We start from the raw sequence: 19,096 nt of genomic DNA, 5'->3' as shown, positions 1-19,096 counted from the left end.
TTTTTATCGGAATATTTTTATTCAATATTGTCTCTTGACCCCTTTAGAGTGTCATATTGAAAAATCAGACTGATATCTTTAGAAACGAGGTTTAAAACTGATTATTAGTGTTCCTTGTTTAAATATAATTTATTTTGATGAAACTGATATGGATTATATACTGATTTGAACTGATTTACACATTTCCAGCCTTTTTGTGTTTGTGCCGCCATTTTGGAAAATGGCGGGAAAATAGTTTTTGATATAGGGCCTAAACTACTAACGCGATCTGTACGGGGTTACTCGCGTTGGATTCCCCATCAAATTTTCTACAAAATGACGTAAAGAAAGTTTCAAAATTCTTTATAGAATTTGCATAATTTCACTTTTAATTTTTCAAGTTCGGAGGTCAATAGTTCAAAACCTATCAGTCGTACCAGCTCAAAACTAACATTTTCGGCTTTTTCGGACTCTGTTTAGTTTATTCAAGTTAATTTAAGCCATAAATTAAATTTAATTAGGGTTTAAAATCGAAAATGAAAATTGAAAGTAAAAATGACAGAGATCTGAAATTCAAAAAACCCGCCTAGCCAGCCACAAGTATTTACGGAGTAGCAAGAATGTAGACAGTTTGAGCGAGAATGGGACATTTCATCACCGGAATGGCCTTCTTTGCATTGTTACTGTCGTCGTGACTTCGTAATCAATCAAAACTACGCAATATTTATTGGCCAAAACACCCAGTGACCCACCTTTAGTTTTTAAAAGCAATATAGTACATTAAAATATTATTATACAATGCTTAATGCTCTGTGCTTATTTCCGGTCCCACCTGTGGCCGGCATCAGCTGAGTTCAGCATGGCAGCCTGTGCTTAGCTCCTGTGTGACATTTCGTGTTTGCACCTTTAATTAGTTTAATTAAACCAAGTTCTTTCGTTAATTGCAATTAAAAATGGTTAAGAAGTGTTCAAACCATGATTATGCGAAAGAAACTTTAGTTTTTTATTGAGTTTTAAAGGCCAAAGGTAATCGAAAAAGCAATAATTATGGAAAAGTACCAAGGCTTAAGCAATGTTTAGATAGTGTAGAACACGGTAGGATTGCACTTTACGTGACCCACCCAACTAACAATGGTTTCTAGTTAATTGGACCATGAGGAGTCCGAAAAAAATAGTTAAAAAATTATTTGGCCGCCGCAAGTTGGTCAAAAAAATTTTTGAAAATTTTAAAATCCATGCACTTACCGCCATTGAAGCCGCTATCCGCTTAACGCATTCTGCACTCAATCTTGCAAAATAAGCCAGAGGGGACTGTGAAAAGTTGCCGGACTCGCGCCGGAGTTTTATAGCTATGGATTTTTTTAAGCTTACGGAAACATTTATTTCTGATAAAAGGAGGGAAATATAAATGCGAGAAAAACTGAAATGTTTTGGGAAAATCGTTGAATTTTTTGGAAATTCAATAATTGATAACGGTAAATTTTGAAAAAAACCGTCAAATTATTCGGGATTTTTTTTAATTCACTCAACATTATTTTTGGGAAAATGTGTCAAATCCTTGGTAAATATGATTTTTTGTAAAAAAAAAAATTTAAATAAAAGGCGTAGAGAAAAGGTGTCAAAATATAGGGAAATTAGCAAATGTCAACGTCAATATTTCAGAAAAGGAGTCTAGTTTTTTTGCAACTATATTTTGGGAAAGGCGACAAATTATTGAGAAAGAACCAAATGTCAACATCAATATTTTGGAAAAGGCGTCAATTTATTTCAACAATATTTCGGAAAAGGCGGCAAATTATTGGGCAGTTAGCAAATGTCAACATCAATATATATGAGGCGTCAATTTATTTCAACTTTATTTTGGAAAAGGCGTCAATTTATTTCAACTATATTTTGGAAAAGGCGTCAATTTATTTCAACTATATTTTGGAAAAGGCGTCAATTTATTTCAACTATATTTTGGAAAAGGCGTCAATTTATTTCAACTATATTTTGGAAAAGGCGTCAATTTATTTCAACTATATTCTGGAAAAGGCGTCAATTTATTTCAACTAGATTTTGGAAAAGGCGTCAATTTATTTCAACTAGATTTTGGAAAAGGCGTCAATTTATTTCAACTATATTTTGGAAAATGCGTCAATTTATTTCAACTATATTTTGGATAAGGCGTCAATTTATTTCAACTATATTTTGGAAAAGGCGTCAATTTATTTCAACTATATTTTGGAAAAGGCGTCAATTTATTTCAACTATATTTTGGAAAACGCGTCAATTTATTTCAACTATATTTTGTAAAAGGCGTCAATTTATTTCAACTATATTTTGGAAAAGGCGTCAATTTATTTCAACTATATTTTGGAAAAGGCGTCAATTTATTTCAACTATATTTTGGAAAAGGCGTCAATTTATTTCAACTATATTTTGGAAAAGGCGTCAATTTATTTCAACTATATTTTGGAAAAGGCGTCAATTTATTTCAACTATATTTTGGAAAAGGCGTCAATTTATTTCAACTATATTTTGGAAAAGGCGTCAATTTATTTCAACTATATTTTGGAAAAGGCGTCAATTTATTTCAACTATATTTTGGAAAAGGCGTCAATTTATTTCAACTATATTTTGGAAAAGGCGTCAATTTATTTCAACTATATTTCGGAAAAGGCGTCAATTTATTTCAACTATATTTCGGAAAAGGCGTCAATTTATTTCAACTATATTTCGGAAAAGGCGCCAATTTATTTCAACTATATTTTGGAAAAGGCGTCAATTTATTTCAACTATATTTTGGAAAAGGCGTCAATTTATTTCAACTATATTTTGGAAAAGGCGTCAATTTATTTCAACTATATTTTGGAAAAGGCGTCAATTTATTTCAACTATATTTTGGAAAAGGCGTCAATTTATTTCAACTATATTTCGGAAAAGGCGTCAATTTATTTCAACTATATTTCGGAAAAGGCGTCAATTTATTTCAACTATATTTCGGAAAAGGCGCCAATTTATTTCAACTATATTTTGGAAAAGGCGTCAATTTATTTCAACTATATTTCGGAAAAGGCGCCAATTTATTTCAACTATATTTTGGTCAATTTATTTCAACTATATTTTGGTCAATTTATTTCAACTATATTTTGGTCAATTTATTTCAACTATATTTTGGTCAATTTATTTCAACTATATTTTGGTCAATTTATTTCAACTATATTTTGGTCAATTTATTTCAACTATATTTTGGAAAAGACGTCAATTTATTTCAACATTATTTCGGAAAAGGCGTCAATTTATTTCAACTATATTTCGGAAAAGGCGCCAATTTCTTTCAACTATGTTTTGGAAAAGGCGTCAATTTATTTCAACTATATTTTGGAAAAGGCGCCAATTTATTTCAACTATATTTTGGTCAATTTATTTCAACTATATTTTGGTCAATTTATTTCAACTATATTTTGGTCAATTTATTTCAACTATATTTTGGTCAATTTATTTCAACTATATTTTGGAAAAGACGTCAATTTATTTCAACATTATTTCGGAAAAGGCGTCAATTTATTTCAACTATATTTCGGAAAAGGCGCCAATTTCTTTCAACTATGTTTTGGAAAAGGCGTCAATTTATTTCAACTATATTTTGGAAAAGGCGTCAATTTATTTCAACCATATTTTGGAAAAGGCGTCAATTTATTTCAACTATATTTTGAAAAAGGCGTCAATTTATTTTAATATTTTGGAAAGGCGTCAATTTATTTCAACTATATTTTGGAAAAGGCGTCAATTTATTTCAATATTTTGGAAAAGGCGTCAATTTATTTCAATATTTTGGAAAAGGCGTCTAGTTATTTCAGCAATATTTTGGAAGTCATTGCAACCATATTTTGGAAAGAGTGCCTATTTTTCGGCAATTTGATAAATGTAAACACCTTTTCCAAAATATCGTCCTTTACATTTACCAAATTCGGGAATAATTTGATGCCTTTTCCAAAGTATCGTCCTTCACATTTATCAAATTCCCGAATAATTTGGCACATTTTCCAAAATATCGGGTAGGATTGCACTTTACGTGACCCACCCAACTAACAATGGTTTCTAGTTAATTAGACTGTGGGGGGTCCGAAAAAAATAGTTAAAAAATTATTTGGCCGCCGCAAGTTAGTTAAAAAAATTTTTGAAAATTTCAAAATCCACTCACTTACCCTCATTGAAGCCGCTATCCGCTTAACGCATTCTGCACTCAATCTTGCAAAATAAGCCGGGGGGGACTGTGAAAAATTGACGTACTCGCGCCGGAAACATTTACGTACTCGCGCCGGAGATATAGCTATGGAATTTTTTAAGCTTACTGAAACTGTTCATTTCTGATAAAAGGACGGAAATATAATGCGAGAAAAACTGCTATGTTTTGGGAAAATCGTTGAATTTTTGGGGAATTCGATAAATGATAACGGTAAATTTTGGTAAATGCCGTCAAATTATTCTTGAATTTGATAAATCTGAAGGACAATATTTTGGAAAAGGTGTCAAATTATTCGGGAATTTGATAAATGTGAAGGACGATATCATGGAAAAAAGTGTCAAATTAATCTGAATTTGATAAATCTGGAGGACGTTATTTTGGAAAAGGTGTCAAATTATTTGGGTGTTTGATAAATGTGAAGGATGATATTTTGGAAAAGGTGTCAAATTATTTGGGAATTTGATAAATGTGAATGACGATATTTTGGAAAAGGTGTCAAATTATTTGGGAATTTGATAAATGTGAATGACGATATTTTGGAAAAGGTGTCAAATTATTTGGGAATTTGATAAATGTGAATGACGATATTTTGGAAAAGGTGTCAAATTATTTGGGAATTTGATAAATGTGAATGACGATATTTTGGAAAAGGTGTCAAATTATTTGGGAATTTGATAAATGTAAGGGACGATATTTTGGAAAATGTGCCAAATTATTCGGGAATTTGATAAATGTGAAGGACGATACTTTGGAAAAGGCATCAAATTATTCCCGAATTTGGTAAATGTAAAGGACGATATTTTGGAAAAGGTGTTTACATTTATCAAATTGCCGAAAAATAGGCACTCTTTCCAAAATATAGTTGCAATGACTTCCAAAATATTGCTGAAATAACTAGACGCCTTTTCCAAAATATAGAAATAAATTGACGCCTTTTCCAAAATATTGAAATAAATTGACGCCTTTTCCAAAATATTGAAATAAATTGACGCCTTTTCCAAAATATAGTTGAAATAAATTGACGCCTTTTCCAAAATATTGAAATAAATTGACGCCTTTTTCAAAATATAGTTGAAATAAATTGACGCCTTTTCCAAAATATAGTTGAAATAAATTGACGCCTTTTCCAAAATATAGTTGAAATAAATTGACGCCTTTTCCAAAATATAGTTGAAATAAATTGACGCCTTTTCCAAAATATTGAAATAAATTGACGCCTTTTTCAAAATATAGTTGAAATAAATTGACGCCTTTTCCAAAATATAGTTGAAATAAATTGACGCCTTTTCCAAAATATTGAAATAAATTGACGCCTTTTTCAAAATATAGTTGAAATAAATTGACGCCTTTTCCAAAATATAGTTGAAATAAATTGACGCCTTTTCCAAAATATAGTTGAAATAAATTGACGCCTTTTCCAAAATATAGTTGAAATAAATTGGCGCCTTTTCCGAAATATAGTTGAAATAAATTGACGCCTTTTCCGAAATATAGTTGAAATAAATTGACGCCTTTTCCAAAATATAGTTGAAATAAATTGGCGCCTTTTCCGAAATATAGTTGAAATAAATTGACGCCTTTTCCGAAATATAGTTGAAATAAATTGACGCCTTTTCCGAAATATAGTTGAAATAAATTGACGCCTTTTCCGAAATATAGTTGAAATAAATTGACCAAAATATAGTTGAAATAAATTGACCAAAATATAGTTGAAATAAATTGACCAAAATATAGTTGAAATAAATTGACCAAAATATAGTTGAAATAAATTGACCAAAATATAGTTGAAATAAATTGACCAAAATATAGTTGAAATAAATTGACCAAAATATAGTTGAAATAAATTGACCAAAATATAGTTGAAATAAATTGACCAAAATATAGTTGAAATAAATTGACCAAAATATAGTTGAAATAAATTGACCAAAATATAGTTGAAATAAATTGACCAAAATATAGTTGAAATAAATTGACCAAAATATAGTTGAAATAAATTGACCAAAATATAGTTGAAATAAATTGACCAAAATATAGTTGAAATAAATTGACCAAAATATAGTTGAAATAAATTGACCAAAATATAGTTGAAATAAATTGACCAAAATATAGTTGAAATAAATTGACCAAAATATAGTTGAAATAAATTGACCAAAATATAGTTGAAATAAATTGACCAAAATATAGTTGAAATAAATTGACCAAAATATAGTTGAAATAAATTGACCAAAATATAGTTGAAATAAATTGACCAAAATATAGTTGAAATAAATTGACCAAAATATAGTTGAAATAAATTGACCAAAATATAGTTGAAATAAATTGACCAAAATATAGTTGAAATAAATTGACCAAAATATAGTTGAAATAAATTGACCAAAATATAGTTGAAATAAATTGACCAAAATATAGTTGAAATAAATTGACCAAAATATAGTTGAAATAAATTGACCAAAATATAGTTGAAATAAATTGACCAAAATATAGTTGAAATAAATTGACCAAAATATAGTTGAAATAAATTGACCAAAATATAGTTGAAATAAATTGACCAAAATATAGTTGAAATAAATTGACCAAAATATAGTTGAAATAAATTGACCAAAATATAGTTGAAATAAATTGACCAAAATATAGTTGAAATAAATTGACCAAAATATAGTTGAAATAAATTGACGCCTTTTCCAAAATATAGTTGAAATAAATTGACGCCTTTTCCAAAATATAGTTGAAATAAATTGACGCCTTTTCCAAAATATAGTTGAAATAAATTGACGCCTTTTCCAAAATATAGTTGAAATAAATTGACGCCTTTTCCAAAATATAGTTGAAATAAATTGACGCCTTTTCCAAAATATAGTTGAAATAAATTGACGCCTTTTCCAAAATATAGTTGAAATAAATTGACGCCTTTTCCAAAATATAGTTGAAATAAATTGACGCCTTTTCCAAAATATAGTTGAAATAAATTGACGCCTTTTCCAAAATATAGTTGAAATAAATTGACGCCTTTTCCAAATATAGTTGAAATAAATTGACGCCTTTTCCAAAATATAGTTGAAATAAATTGACGTCTTTTCCAAAATATAGTTGAAATAAATTGACGCCTTTTCCAAAATATAGTTGAAATAAATTGACGCCTTTTCCAAAATATAGTTGAAATAAATTGACGCCTTTTCCAAAATAAAGTTGAAATAAATTGACGCCTCATTTATATTGATGTTGACATTTGCTAACTGCCCAATAATTTGCCGCCTTTTCCGAAATATTGTTGAAATAAATTGACGCCTTTTCCAAAATATTGATGTTGACATTTGGTTCTTTCTCAATAATTTGTCGCCTTTCCCAAAATATAGTTGCAAAAAAACTAGACTCCTTTTCTGAAATATTGACGTTGACATTTGCTAATTTCCCTATATTTTGACACCTTTTCTCTACGCCTTTTATTTAAATTTTTTTTTACAAAACATCATATTTACCAAGGATTTGACACATTTTCCCAAAAATAATGTTGAGTGAATTAAAAAAAATCCCGAATAATTTGACGGTTTTTTTTCAAAATTTACCGTTATCAATTATTGAATTCCCAAAAAATTCAACGATTTTCCCAAAACATTTCAGTTTTTCTCGCATTTATATTTCCCTCCTTTTATCAGAAATAAATGTTATTTCCCTCCTTTTATCAGAAATAAATGTTTCCGTAAGCTTAAAAAAATCCATAGCTATAAAACTCCGGCGCGAGTCCGGCAACTTTTCACAGCCCTCCTCGGCTTATTTTGCAAGATTGAGTGCAGAATGCGTTAAGCGGATAGCGGCTTCAATGGCGGTAAGTGCATGGATTTTAAAATTTTCAAAAATTTTTTTGACCAACTTGCGGCGGCCAAATAATTTTTTAACTATTTTTTTCGGACTCCTCATGGTCCAATTAACTAGAAACCATTGTTAGTTGGGTGGGTCACGTAAAGTGCAATCCTACCTAGAACACAAGATAGGCCGATTTAAATGTAATTAACGCATTTTAATTTAATATTTGGGGCAACCCGCTGCTATAATGGATACAAAACAACCCCTCAAAAGTACTTGGGGCGTTTAAAACCAGTCGTGTTATCCAATTACAAACTGTTATGTTCGTTCTATTAATATTTTTAAGAGAAAACTACGTATTCATTTAAACTTGTAAAATTATTTTTAAAAATTTCAGTGTTAGAAATTCCTATTATAAGCAACCTAGTGATAAATCTTGTCAATCCTTGTGATATTTTGTAAATATGAAATTTAAAAAAAAAAAAAAAGAAGTACTATTATCAATTATCTTTTTAAGCGTGTTTTGGAGCTGTAAGGCTACTAAGCCCTAGCCCTTAAATAAATAAATAAACCTGGAACAAAAAAAAAGTCAAACTCAAAAGACATGCATGGCAAGGAGCTATACAGCCGCTACATCGTTCTCCGCTGAAAGATCACTTAAAGATACAGATACAGTTTGAAGAAACTCAAGAAACACTTCGCTTAATGCCTGGTAAGTACCTCTTTAATTAATTAACGTGTCCAATTATAATAGCATTAAAATGAAATGAACTCAAAAGGTACAGGCTCCAAATGGTTTACGTTAGGCTTAGGTTTTATGACTCGTAACTCTGGTTCTACTAGAGATACGGGGATGTCCTTTGAGTATGTCATAGTCCTATTTGTCCCCTTTCCAACGATACTTAAAACTTAAGGTTCCACCAATCAGGGGCCGAGATATTAAGGAAAATGTGCGTCAACGTATGGTATCGTCTCACTTATTTTTATTATGTTACTTCTGATTTTTACTCTAAACTTTGGAGGCTCATAACCAAGGGGTGCTCGATCGAGTTTCGGAATTTTCAAATTTTCGCGGGCGGTTGGTCTGACGTCACCGAGAGACCCCCGAGGGGGAAGAATGTTTGTTTTTGCTTGTCAAGGCCATTGATTATACGAATAGGGAAGCAATTTCAAAGTTTTCAAACTATTTTCATCCCATTTTTTGTTATTTTTACGTGCAAAATGTTCGAGGGAAGAGTTTTTATTACATTATTTTCAATAATATTGTTGAATTTAGGAGGCTGAACGCCGAATAATTGACCATGGTGTTTTTGACTTTTTTGCTATTGCCAAGGCCCAAGGGTATTTGATTATTCAAATTTAAGGATATTTAGTTATTTTTTCTTTTAGGGCTTTAAAATATGAGAGAGAAGTGTTTTTTTTTCTGTTTATCGTTGAATAATTTTCAATTATATTCCCCATCCATTGTAGTACTGAACTTTACAACCCCAATGGCTAAACTTTGCAAATTTAAGGTAAAGAATGGATAATTGGATATTGAAATTGAATGCACAAACTACAATAGTTTACATGTTTCAGAATTTGAAACAAACCAATTTAAAGCAATGTAAATTATTGTGGTTAATTATTGCAATATATTTTGTCTACATAGCGAGATTACGTTGGATATATTCAAGAAAACTGATGTAATTCTGGAATAAACACAAACATTCGTTGCTAATAAACACTTTTTTTTATTAAATATGAATCTTTAACATAACAGATGAAAGTTAGTCTGACTTGTAGAATCATTTCTAGGAACATTTTTTTATTAAATAATAAATATGAATCTTTAACGTAACAGATGAAAGGTAGTCTGACTTGTAGAATCATTTCTAGGAACATATGTTTATTAAATAATAAATATGAATCTTTAGCATAACAGATGAAAGGTAGTTTGACTTGGAGAATTATTTCTAGGAACATAAGTTAATCTTTTATTAGATTTATTGTTTTATTATTTGATATGATAATGCTTATCACAGAATTTAAAGGGCAATATGGCTTGGAGCCTAGTTTCTCGAAAACGGAAACAAGTAAATTTAAAAGATTCTTATTTCATATCACAGTTTTAAAAGGCAAAAGTTAATGGTATTTTAAGAAGCATTTCAAATAAGATAGGCTAAACTCTTAAGCGGGTGAAACTAATGAATTATCTTGTTCATTTTTTTGGCCTTTTTCCGACCACTGTCACCATTTTCAGCATCTGTTTTTTTGACATTATTAAGGAATTTTATTCTAATGAATACTCTTAACTTCACAAAAGATTGTACTAATTCCTTGGGTAATGAAGAACTTTGCAAAATTAAATCACTGATATTTTTGACTAGATTTGGCTCGTTTGAAAGGGAAAACTGTGGTAGATAAGATCTAAAAACTGATTCGAATGTATTAACAGTTGCTAAAAATGAAGAGGATGGGATTGCTAAGCCTCCGTAAGATAAAAAATTTGCCCAAGATGGCAACTCATAACTATGGTCCGAGAGTGTTTTAGTTTCAGTTAAGTTCAAATCAGGAAACTTTTTGTTATGCTTTTTCGCTAGCCAACCCGCGCAAAGCTCAATACCATTTTCCTCCAACTTTGAAAAATCACTCTCGTCCAATTCATTAGTATTCTTAATAGTTTTTGATGAGTCACTATTTGCTAAATATGTTTTATTGTCATCAATCAAACTATTAAGATCTGCAGCTGTGCTGCAATCTGGATTAATAGGTTCTATTGAGGCTTTTTTAAAGGCACTAGCTAAAACATATTCTCCTTCCTGAAAAGATGGAGAATTTACAATATCACTAGAAAGATACTCAGATTGGCTTAAATCAGACGTATTGCTATTTTGGTGACATACACCAGGATTTTTTCCCAGTATAATCATTCTAATTCGGTATATTGAATTAAGAGGCGTTGGGTGATCATTTAAGCCTCCTCTAGTACGAACCTGAGAGAAAAAATTCTCGAGGCAGTCTTGATTTAAACGATGAGTTAAGATATATTTATAGCCAAATTTATTTTTAAGGTCAAAATATAAGTCTTTAAGAGACTTAATAGAGATCAGCAACCCTTTTTGAAAAATTTGTAGGCATTTCGTTCCTTTACACCTCATGTCATCTATTAGATTAGACATTTCATTTAATGCCTCTAACTGCTCTGTTAAATGAACACCAAACGCACATTTAATTTTAACAGGATCATTTTCAGTGTAGGAATTGAAAATTTGAAACCACGCATTGACCTTTTCTATGAATTTGGATAGATTTTGGTAGTCTTCAAGATTTTCATCTGAAGAATGACTTTGTTTTTTGGAAATGTAAATTGAATATAATGCTTTTGAAACATTGTTAGATAACAGCTGAGCAGCTAGTTTTACATTTTGCCTTGTTGGCCCTCGGCATTCCAAATGAATTGCTCTTAGTTTGTGACACATTTTAAGTTCGTTAAAGTCTAATTTTAGTAATTCGTCTAAAGGTTTTCTATTTACATCAACATCCCCATCTTCCAGAATAAATCCCTTGTCCAAAAGCCAGTTTCGAATTAATTTTAGTGCATGGGGTGCATCTGCGAAGCAGTAAATTAATTGTTCACTAACACTAGGATGATAAAACCAATTTCTGTTAATATTTACTCCAAGTTCACGCCACAACCCCATGTTCCCTCCACCCATGTCACAAACTGTTGATACAACAAGATATCCAGCTTCGTGAAGCTTGGTGATAATTTCTAACAGTAAGGTTTTTGTCATTTTTTGGTCAAAGCCAATGTATATTGGTTGTTTCCAATTTCCATACAGCCCTCGGACCATAGCCACTTGCATTTGTTCATGTTTGCCCACTACCTGGTCTGCTTTAACATCATACTCATATTGACTTTGAACTTTCATTTCATCAAATGTCAAAACTGCAAGTTTCTCACGCGTGGGTTTTACACTACCAGTAACTTTCATCAAATTTAAAACATCTGTCAATATACCTTGTCTTAAATTTAGTTTAGAGGCGTAAGCTCTCAAGGTAGATAGACCTGGTAGGGGAATATGAAGGTCCTTTTTCAAAAATACGTAGGCTCGTTTGCTAAAATAGCGCAGGGTGAATGCATTTTTTAAATCCTCAGAACCCCAATTAACCCTTTTTTTCCCCAAAAGTCTCTTTATCTGACTATCTGAAAACACCACCCGCAAAATATCAGCTAATTTTGAATTATACTTTGCTTTTTTGTTTTTCTTGGTTTTTAAGGCTTTGAGGTCTTTAAGAGCTCTTTTAGAAACAAGGGTTTGCATTGAAAGTTGTACTTTCAAGTCTCGAATTACTGTGTCTTTTTGCTTACGTTGCTTAATTACTCGACTACGACTCTTTTCTAAAAAGCTTATTCTAGCCTTTAAGTTCTTGATTAGATTAATATTTTCACTGGGTATTTCTACAAGATTTCTTGGTGTATCTTCTTGGATTGGGGAAATTTCAACATCCACAGCATTTTGGTTGTTAACCATTTCTGGCATTTCATTACCTTCTGATGCAACAGACGTTGATGCTATGATATCTTGGGCAGTTTTTCTTCTGTTTCTTCTACATAACCTTGCCTCTCTGTCACACAGAGAAGCAGTTTTTCCAGTGTTACATTGTAATAAGTTTTCAGTTGGCACTGCATTGAACTTTAACACTTTGCGTTCAGGAAGCCCTAAAAGTTCCGCTTGCATATCACGTTCAAAATTATCATCTTTGAAGTGTTTGGAACAGATTCGACTAGTCGATGGATTCCATTTCCCAACCCTTCTACATTTGTTGACCCAAATTTTTCTAAGCCCAGGTTCTTTAGGAAAAGAATAATAACGAATATTGGCTGTAGACTTATTATTTTTGGTTTTAAGCAGACTATTGTTACACACGGCAACTGCACATCTTGTTCCCGGCATTATTTACCAATTTACACCTTCCCTAAATAGAAAATAATTATAATCTATTAAATTACAACCGTATAGAGAAAGTTCTGACAGAAATTATCATAATGGCACAACTTCTTAAAGTTCTTCAACAGAAATTATTACCAATTTATCTACTTTTGTTATTACCCAAACGCCAAACGTCCAAAACCATACCCAAAGTCTTTACCATAAGCCTTGCCCATTGCGCTACTTTTAACTTTAAATTTATAAGAACTCAACGGATGTAACGTTTAAAAACCTAATTAAGATAATCTACAGATCAATTTCAAGAGTTAAAAACTTACAATTCAATAAAATTGGCACTCTATCTTTACTCTAAATCCAATCAACCAGCCATCACAAATTCAAAATCATCGAGCCGTTTGTTTTTTGGGTCTCTCAGTGACGTCAAAACTAACAGCCAATGAACAATCTTTAAAAAAGATAAGCTTTTGACCTTGATTGAGCAAACCTATTATAGCGATTTTATACTTTACTAACCTTGGCTCATAACTCTTGTTCGGCAATTTTTAAGACTCTTGTTCTATTGGAGCTACGGGGATCTCCTTATCTAATCCTATGGAGCGAATGTTTAAAAACATTTTGCTTAATTACTTGGCCCCTGTTTGTCGTAGCCCTACGTTTTTAGTATGGTTAGATGGGGGACAAATAGGACTATAACATACTCAAAGGACATCCCCGTATCTCTAATACAACGAGAGTTAATGGGTGGTTTGTAAAATAAGTCCGTCTTAATTCAATGGAGCGAGTGTTTATGAACATTTTCCCTAATTTCTTGGCCCCTGATTGGTGTAATTATTTAAAATATTTTAATTTAATTTGTACTCTAATTAATTGCCTTTTTTCCTTTTATTTTTCAAGAAATTTGACCTAATAACGAAGTATTGCTTTCAAGTAACGAAGTTCTTGGGCCTGGAGAGTAAGTTTTAATTTCAAACCTAATTTAAAGTTATTAAGATATGTTTTTAATTTGTTTTTGTCTTTTTAAAGAATGCTCGAGAGTCCAATGGAACCTTTTTACGAAAATGCTACAGTTTGGCAAGTATTTTTAATTTATTTACATTATTTTAAAGTTTTCGGGCCAAGGCTTAATGATTTAGACCCAAAAACACCTTTGCGGACCCTTGCGGACCTTTGCGGTCTTTTGCGGTCTTTTGCGGTCCTTTGCGGTCTTTTGCGGTCTTTTGCGGACCTTTGCGGTCTTTTGCGGTCCTTTGCGGTCTTTTGCGGTCCTTTGCGGTCCTTTGCGGTCTTTTGCGGTCCTTTGCGGTCTTTTGCGGTCCTTTGCGGTCTTTTGCGGTCTTTTGCGGACCTTTGCGGTCTTTTGCGGTCTTTTGCGGACCTTTGCGGTCTTTTGCGGTCCTTTGCGGTCTTTTGCGGTCTTTTGCGGACCTTTGCGGACCTTTGCGGTCCTTTGCGGACCTTTGCGGTCCTTTGCGGTCTTTTGCGGTCTTTTGCGGTCTTTTGCGGACCTTTGCGGTCTTTTGCGGTCCTTTGCGGTCCTTTGCGGTCCTTTGCGGTCTTTTGCGGTCCTTTGCGGTCTTTTGCGGTCTTTTGCGGACCTTTGCGGTCTTTTGCGGTCCTTTGCGGTCTTTTGCGGTCTTTTGCGGACCTTTGCGGACCTTTGCGGTCCTTTGCGGACCTTTGCGGTCCTTTGCGGTCTTTTGCGGTCTTTTGCGGTCTTTTGCGGTCTTTTGCGGACCTTTGCGGACCTTTGCGGTCCTTTGCGGTCCTTTGCGGTCTTTTGCGGTCCTTTGCGGTCTTTTGCGGTCCTTTGCGGTCCTTTGCGGTCTTTTGCGGACCTTTGCGGTCTTTTGCGGTCTTTTGCGGACCTTTGCGGACCTTTGCGGTCCTTTGCGGTCTTTTGCGGACCTTTGCGGTCTTTTGCGGTCTTTTGCGGTCTTTTGCGGACCTTTGCGGTCCTTTGCGGTCCTTTGCGGTCTTTTGCGGTCCTTTGCGGTCTTTTGCGGTCTTTTGCGGACCTTTGCGGTCTTTTGCGGTCCTTTGCGGTCTTTTGCGGTCTTTTGCGGTCTTTTGCGGACCTTTGCGGACCTTTGCGGACCTTTGCGGTCCTTTGCGGTCTTTTGCGGTCTTTTGCGGTCTTTTGCGGTCTTTTGCGGTCTTTTGCGGACCTTTGCGGACCTTTGCGGTCCTTTGCGGTCTTTTGCGGTCTTTTGCGGTCCTTTGCGGTCTTTTGCGGTCCTTTGCGGTCTTTTGCGGTCTTTTGCGGTCCTTTGCGGTCTTTTGCGGACCTTTGCGGTCCTTTGCGGTCTTTTGCGGTCCTTTGCGGTCTTTTGCGGTCCTTTGCGGTCTTTTGCGGACCTTTGCGGTCCTTTGCGGTCCTTTGCGGTCCTTTGCGGTCTTTTGCGGTCATTTGCGGTCTTTTGCGGTCCTTTGCGGTCTTTTGCGGACCTTTGCGGTCTTTTGCGGTCTTTTGCGGTCCTTTGCGGTCCTTTGCGGTCTTTTGCGGTCTTTTGCGGTCTTTTGCGGTCCTTTGCGGTCCTTTGCGGTCATTTGCGGTCCTTTGCGGTCCTTTGCGGTATTTTGCAGTCTTTTGCGGTCTTTTGCGGTCCTTTGCGGTCTTTTGCGGTCCTTTGCGGTCTTTTGCGGACCTTTGCGGTCTTTTGCGGTCCTTTGCGGTCTTTTGCGGTCCTTTGCGGTCTTTTGCGGTCTTTTGCGGTCCTTTGCGGTCCTTTGCGGTCCTTTGCGGTCTTTTGCGGTCCTTTGCGGACTTTTGCGTCAAACAAGGGCCGAGTAATTAAGCGAAATGTTCAAAAACATGCTGTAGGGAAAGCGTTACACCCAACTTTAGAGGCCTATAACTCTGGTTCAACTAAAGATACGGAGATGTCCTTAGGATATGTTATAGTCCTATTTGTCCCCCATCTAAGCATACTAAAAACGTAGGGCCAGGACAAATGGGGGCCGAGATATTAAGAAAAATGTTCTTCTCCTCCACAGGATTTGCGTCACACCCAACTTTCGAGGCTCGTAACTCTGGTTCTATTAGAGATACGGGGATGCCCTTTGAGTATGTCATAGTCCTATTTGTCCCCCATCCAACGATACTAAAAACATAGCTATACGACAAACAGGGGCCAAGTACTTAAGGAAAATGTTAATAAACGTTCGCTCCATTGAATTAAGACGTGCTTATTTTACAAAACACCTATTAACTCTGTGTCTACTAGAGATACGGGGATGTCCTTAGGATATGTCATAGTCCTATTTGTCCCCTTTCCAACGATACTTAAAACATAGGGCTACGACAAACAGGAGCCGAGTAATTAAGGAAAACGTAAACAAACACACCTCCATCCATAGGATTAACATTACACTATTCTTTGGAGGCAAATAACTCTGTTTATGTTAGAGATACGGGGATGTCCTTTGAGTATGTAATGGTCCAATTTGCCCCCTCCCCTTTCTTCGTTAACATTTGCTCCATAGGATACTCCATATAGGGGGAAAAACCTGGAAAATTCAGGGGGAAGTACATGGGGGAACGAAATAGATCTGGTTGAACGCAAAATGAATGCCGCCCTGGTCGGGAAGTGACCTTTTTTATTTTATTCTTCTTTCTATTGGTTTAGCGAGGTCGAGGTCGAGGTCGAGGCGCCGAATGACGCTGTGGCCGACGTGTCTTTGAACGTCGACCCTGGCCTGTCTTACTGTTGAAGGAATCGGGGAAGATGGATGTCTTGATCAAATTGCTGGACAATCTGAAGGCGGAAGGACATCGCACTCTCGTCTTCGGCCTCTCCTCCAAAATCCTCGATATCATTCAAAAGTTTCTCCTGACTGGGTAAGCCTGAATCGGTTCAATTCAGTTCAATCTTGGGGGCGGGGGGGGGCGGGTCGGGGAAGAGGACGTTTGACTCTCTCTCTCTTTCTCTCTCCCTCCCTCTCTCTCTCTCCTCTCTCTCCCCTCTCTCTCCCCCTTCTCTCTCTCTCTCTCTCTCATTGTCTCCTCTCTCCCCCCAAATCCAATCTCCCTCTCTCGTAATAGAAGCGCCGACTCCGAGGCGACGACCCCTTCCTTCTCGACTCGGCCCTCGTTAACTTTGGTGGTGCCGGACATCTCCCTTCCTCCCATCGTCATCCGCTGTCAAAACGGGGTCCGCGGTCCGATGGAGGAAACCGCGACGTGCGCAAACTGAAACTGAAACTAGGAGCCCGTTACGAGAGTTCCCCACTGGGTGGAAGGACCTAATAGATACCAGGGATCCCCGCTAGACTTGCCAGGAAGCTGAACACGTTAGACCCGTCGTCTGCTCGAGAGCCGGGATTGGCGGATCCCCGGAGGCCCCAGGGGATATATTCGAAGGTAGCCCGGGAATGGGGGCAGTTGGGGTGGAGTAACGGCATCGGAATCGGATAACAGTATTTGATTGACTCTGTTTACTTGTTTACTAACGGATTGTGTATTTAACTAAGCGGATTTATGTTCTAATAAATACATTTGATTAACTTAATGACGTAGTCGTGTCTGGTTTCGGTTTATTGGTGGAAAGCGCGCGCGGTTACAGGCTGATCGAAGATCCCAAGAAAAGTGATCGAAGTCTGACTGAAGGCCACCCAATATAAACTGGAGCGCGTCTCCGCCCAACTCGAGGAAGGAAGCCTCCTCCACCTCCTCGGGTAAGGACTGGACTCCCCTTTCTCCCTCTTGGCCTCGCGTCTCTAATCTCTTACTTGGCCCAGTAATTAAGCAAAATGTTCGTCTCCTCCACAGGAATTGCGTCACATCCAACTTTCGAGGCTCGTAACTCTGGTTCTACTAGAGATACCGGGATGTCCTTTGAGTATGTTATTAAGAAAATCCCGTCAGGGATTTTCTATTTATACTCAATCCGAAATCGTAATGTTAAACTCTATGGAGCTTAACATTATGAGGTGGAAACATTTTTGCGAGTTAGACCCAAGGTTTCGCGACCAAGGGGGTACACTTTTTTCACAGCCTAACTTTACAGCACTAGCAAAGGCTGAAAAGGTATAGTATCTCATTTCTCGTAGTGTAAGGTTAACTTGGCCTTTTTCAAAAAAATATTTTTAAACCACGCGCTAGCTCACGCGCCAGCACGCGCTGAATTTCAATAAAAGTTTCAATTCAAATCTCGCGCTTAATTTCACCATTTTGATTCTCTAATTAAGTTCACGTGATTTTTTTTAAAACTTTTTGGGCCTATTTTTTGTCTTTCTAAGCCTAATGTGGTAGGATTTTACTTTACCTACCTAACCCAACCAACACTTGATTCTGATTAATTAGGCCACGGGGAGTTCGAAAAAATTAGTGAAAAAATTCTAAACCCGCCGCAAGTTGGTGAAAAAATTTTTTGAAAATTTGAAAATTGCATGTACTTACCGCCATTCAGACCGCTACGCGCCTAAACGCATTCTGCCCTCGATCTTGAAAAACTACCCGGGGGGGGGGGTAAATATAATAATAAGGACTCGCGACGGAATTCAAGGAGCACATACTGCGGAAATATAGCTATGAAATTTTGAACACCCACTGAAACATTTAGAATTCTCATACCAGGATAGAAAAATATTTGAAGCGAGCTCCAATTTTAAAAATAAACAACGATATTTTGCTAAATTGCGTAGATTATTTCGGAAGTAAATAAAGATAAACAATAATATTTTGGAAAAGGCATAATATTATTTGGGAAGTAAATGAAGATAAACCACAATATTTTGGAAAAGGCATAATATTATTTGGGAAGTAAATGAAGATAAACCACAATATTTTGGAAAAGGCGTAACATTATTTGGGAAATAAATGAAGATAAACCACAATATTTTGGAAAAGGCGTAATATTATTTGGGAAATAAATGAAGATAAACCACAATATTTTGGAAAAGGCGTAACATTATTTGGGAAGTAAATGAAGATAAACCACAATTTTTTGGAAAAGGCGTAACATTATTTGGGAAATAAATGAAGATAAACCACAATAATTTGGAAAAGGCGTAATATTATTTGGGAAATAAATGAAGATAAACCACAATATTTTGGAAAAGGCGTAACATTATTTGGGAAGTAAATGAAGATAAACCACAATATTTTGGAAAAGGCGTAACATTATTTGGGAAGTAAATGAAGATAAAC

General features: G+C 35.1%; 1 long non-coding RNA gene across 1 annotated transcript; it reads left to right on the top strand.

Annotated features, from left to right (window-relative positions):
• Window positions 1-8,423: 8,423 nt before the first annotated feature.
• Window positions 8,424-17,456, top strand: LOC149647443 (uncharacterized). Its single transcript, XR_016371953.1, has 5 exons — window positions 8,424-8,723; window positions 13,843-13,900; window positions 13,972-14,019; window positions 16,575-16,786; window positions 16,991-17,456. It is a non-coding gene; the product is annotated as an uncharacterized LOC149647443 (long non-coding RNA).
• Window positions 17,457-19,096: the final 1,640 nt, after the last annotated feature.

The sequence above is a fragment of the Phalangium opilio genome, unplaced genomic scaffold (genome assembly GCF_054372755.1).
Source record: "Phalangium opilio isolate 3A_F unplaced genomic scaffold, DU_Popi_V2 ptg000089l_1, whole genome shotgun sequence".
Lineage (NCBI taxonomy): Eukaryota > Metazoa > Arthropoda > Arachnida > Opiliones > Phalangiidae > Phalangium > Phalangium opilio.
The sequence above is the reverse complement of the archived record's forward strand: the minus strand, read 5'-3'. Positions and strand labels throughout refer to the sequence as shown.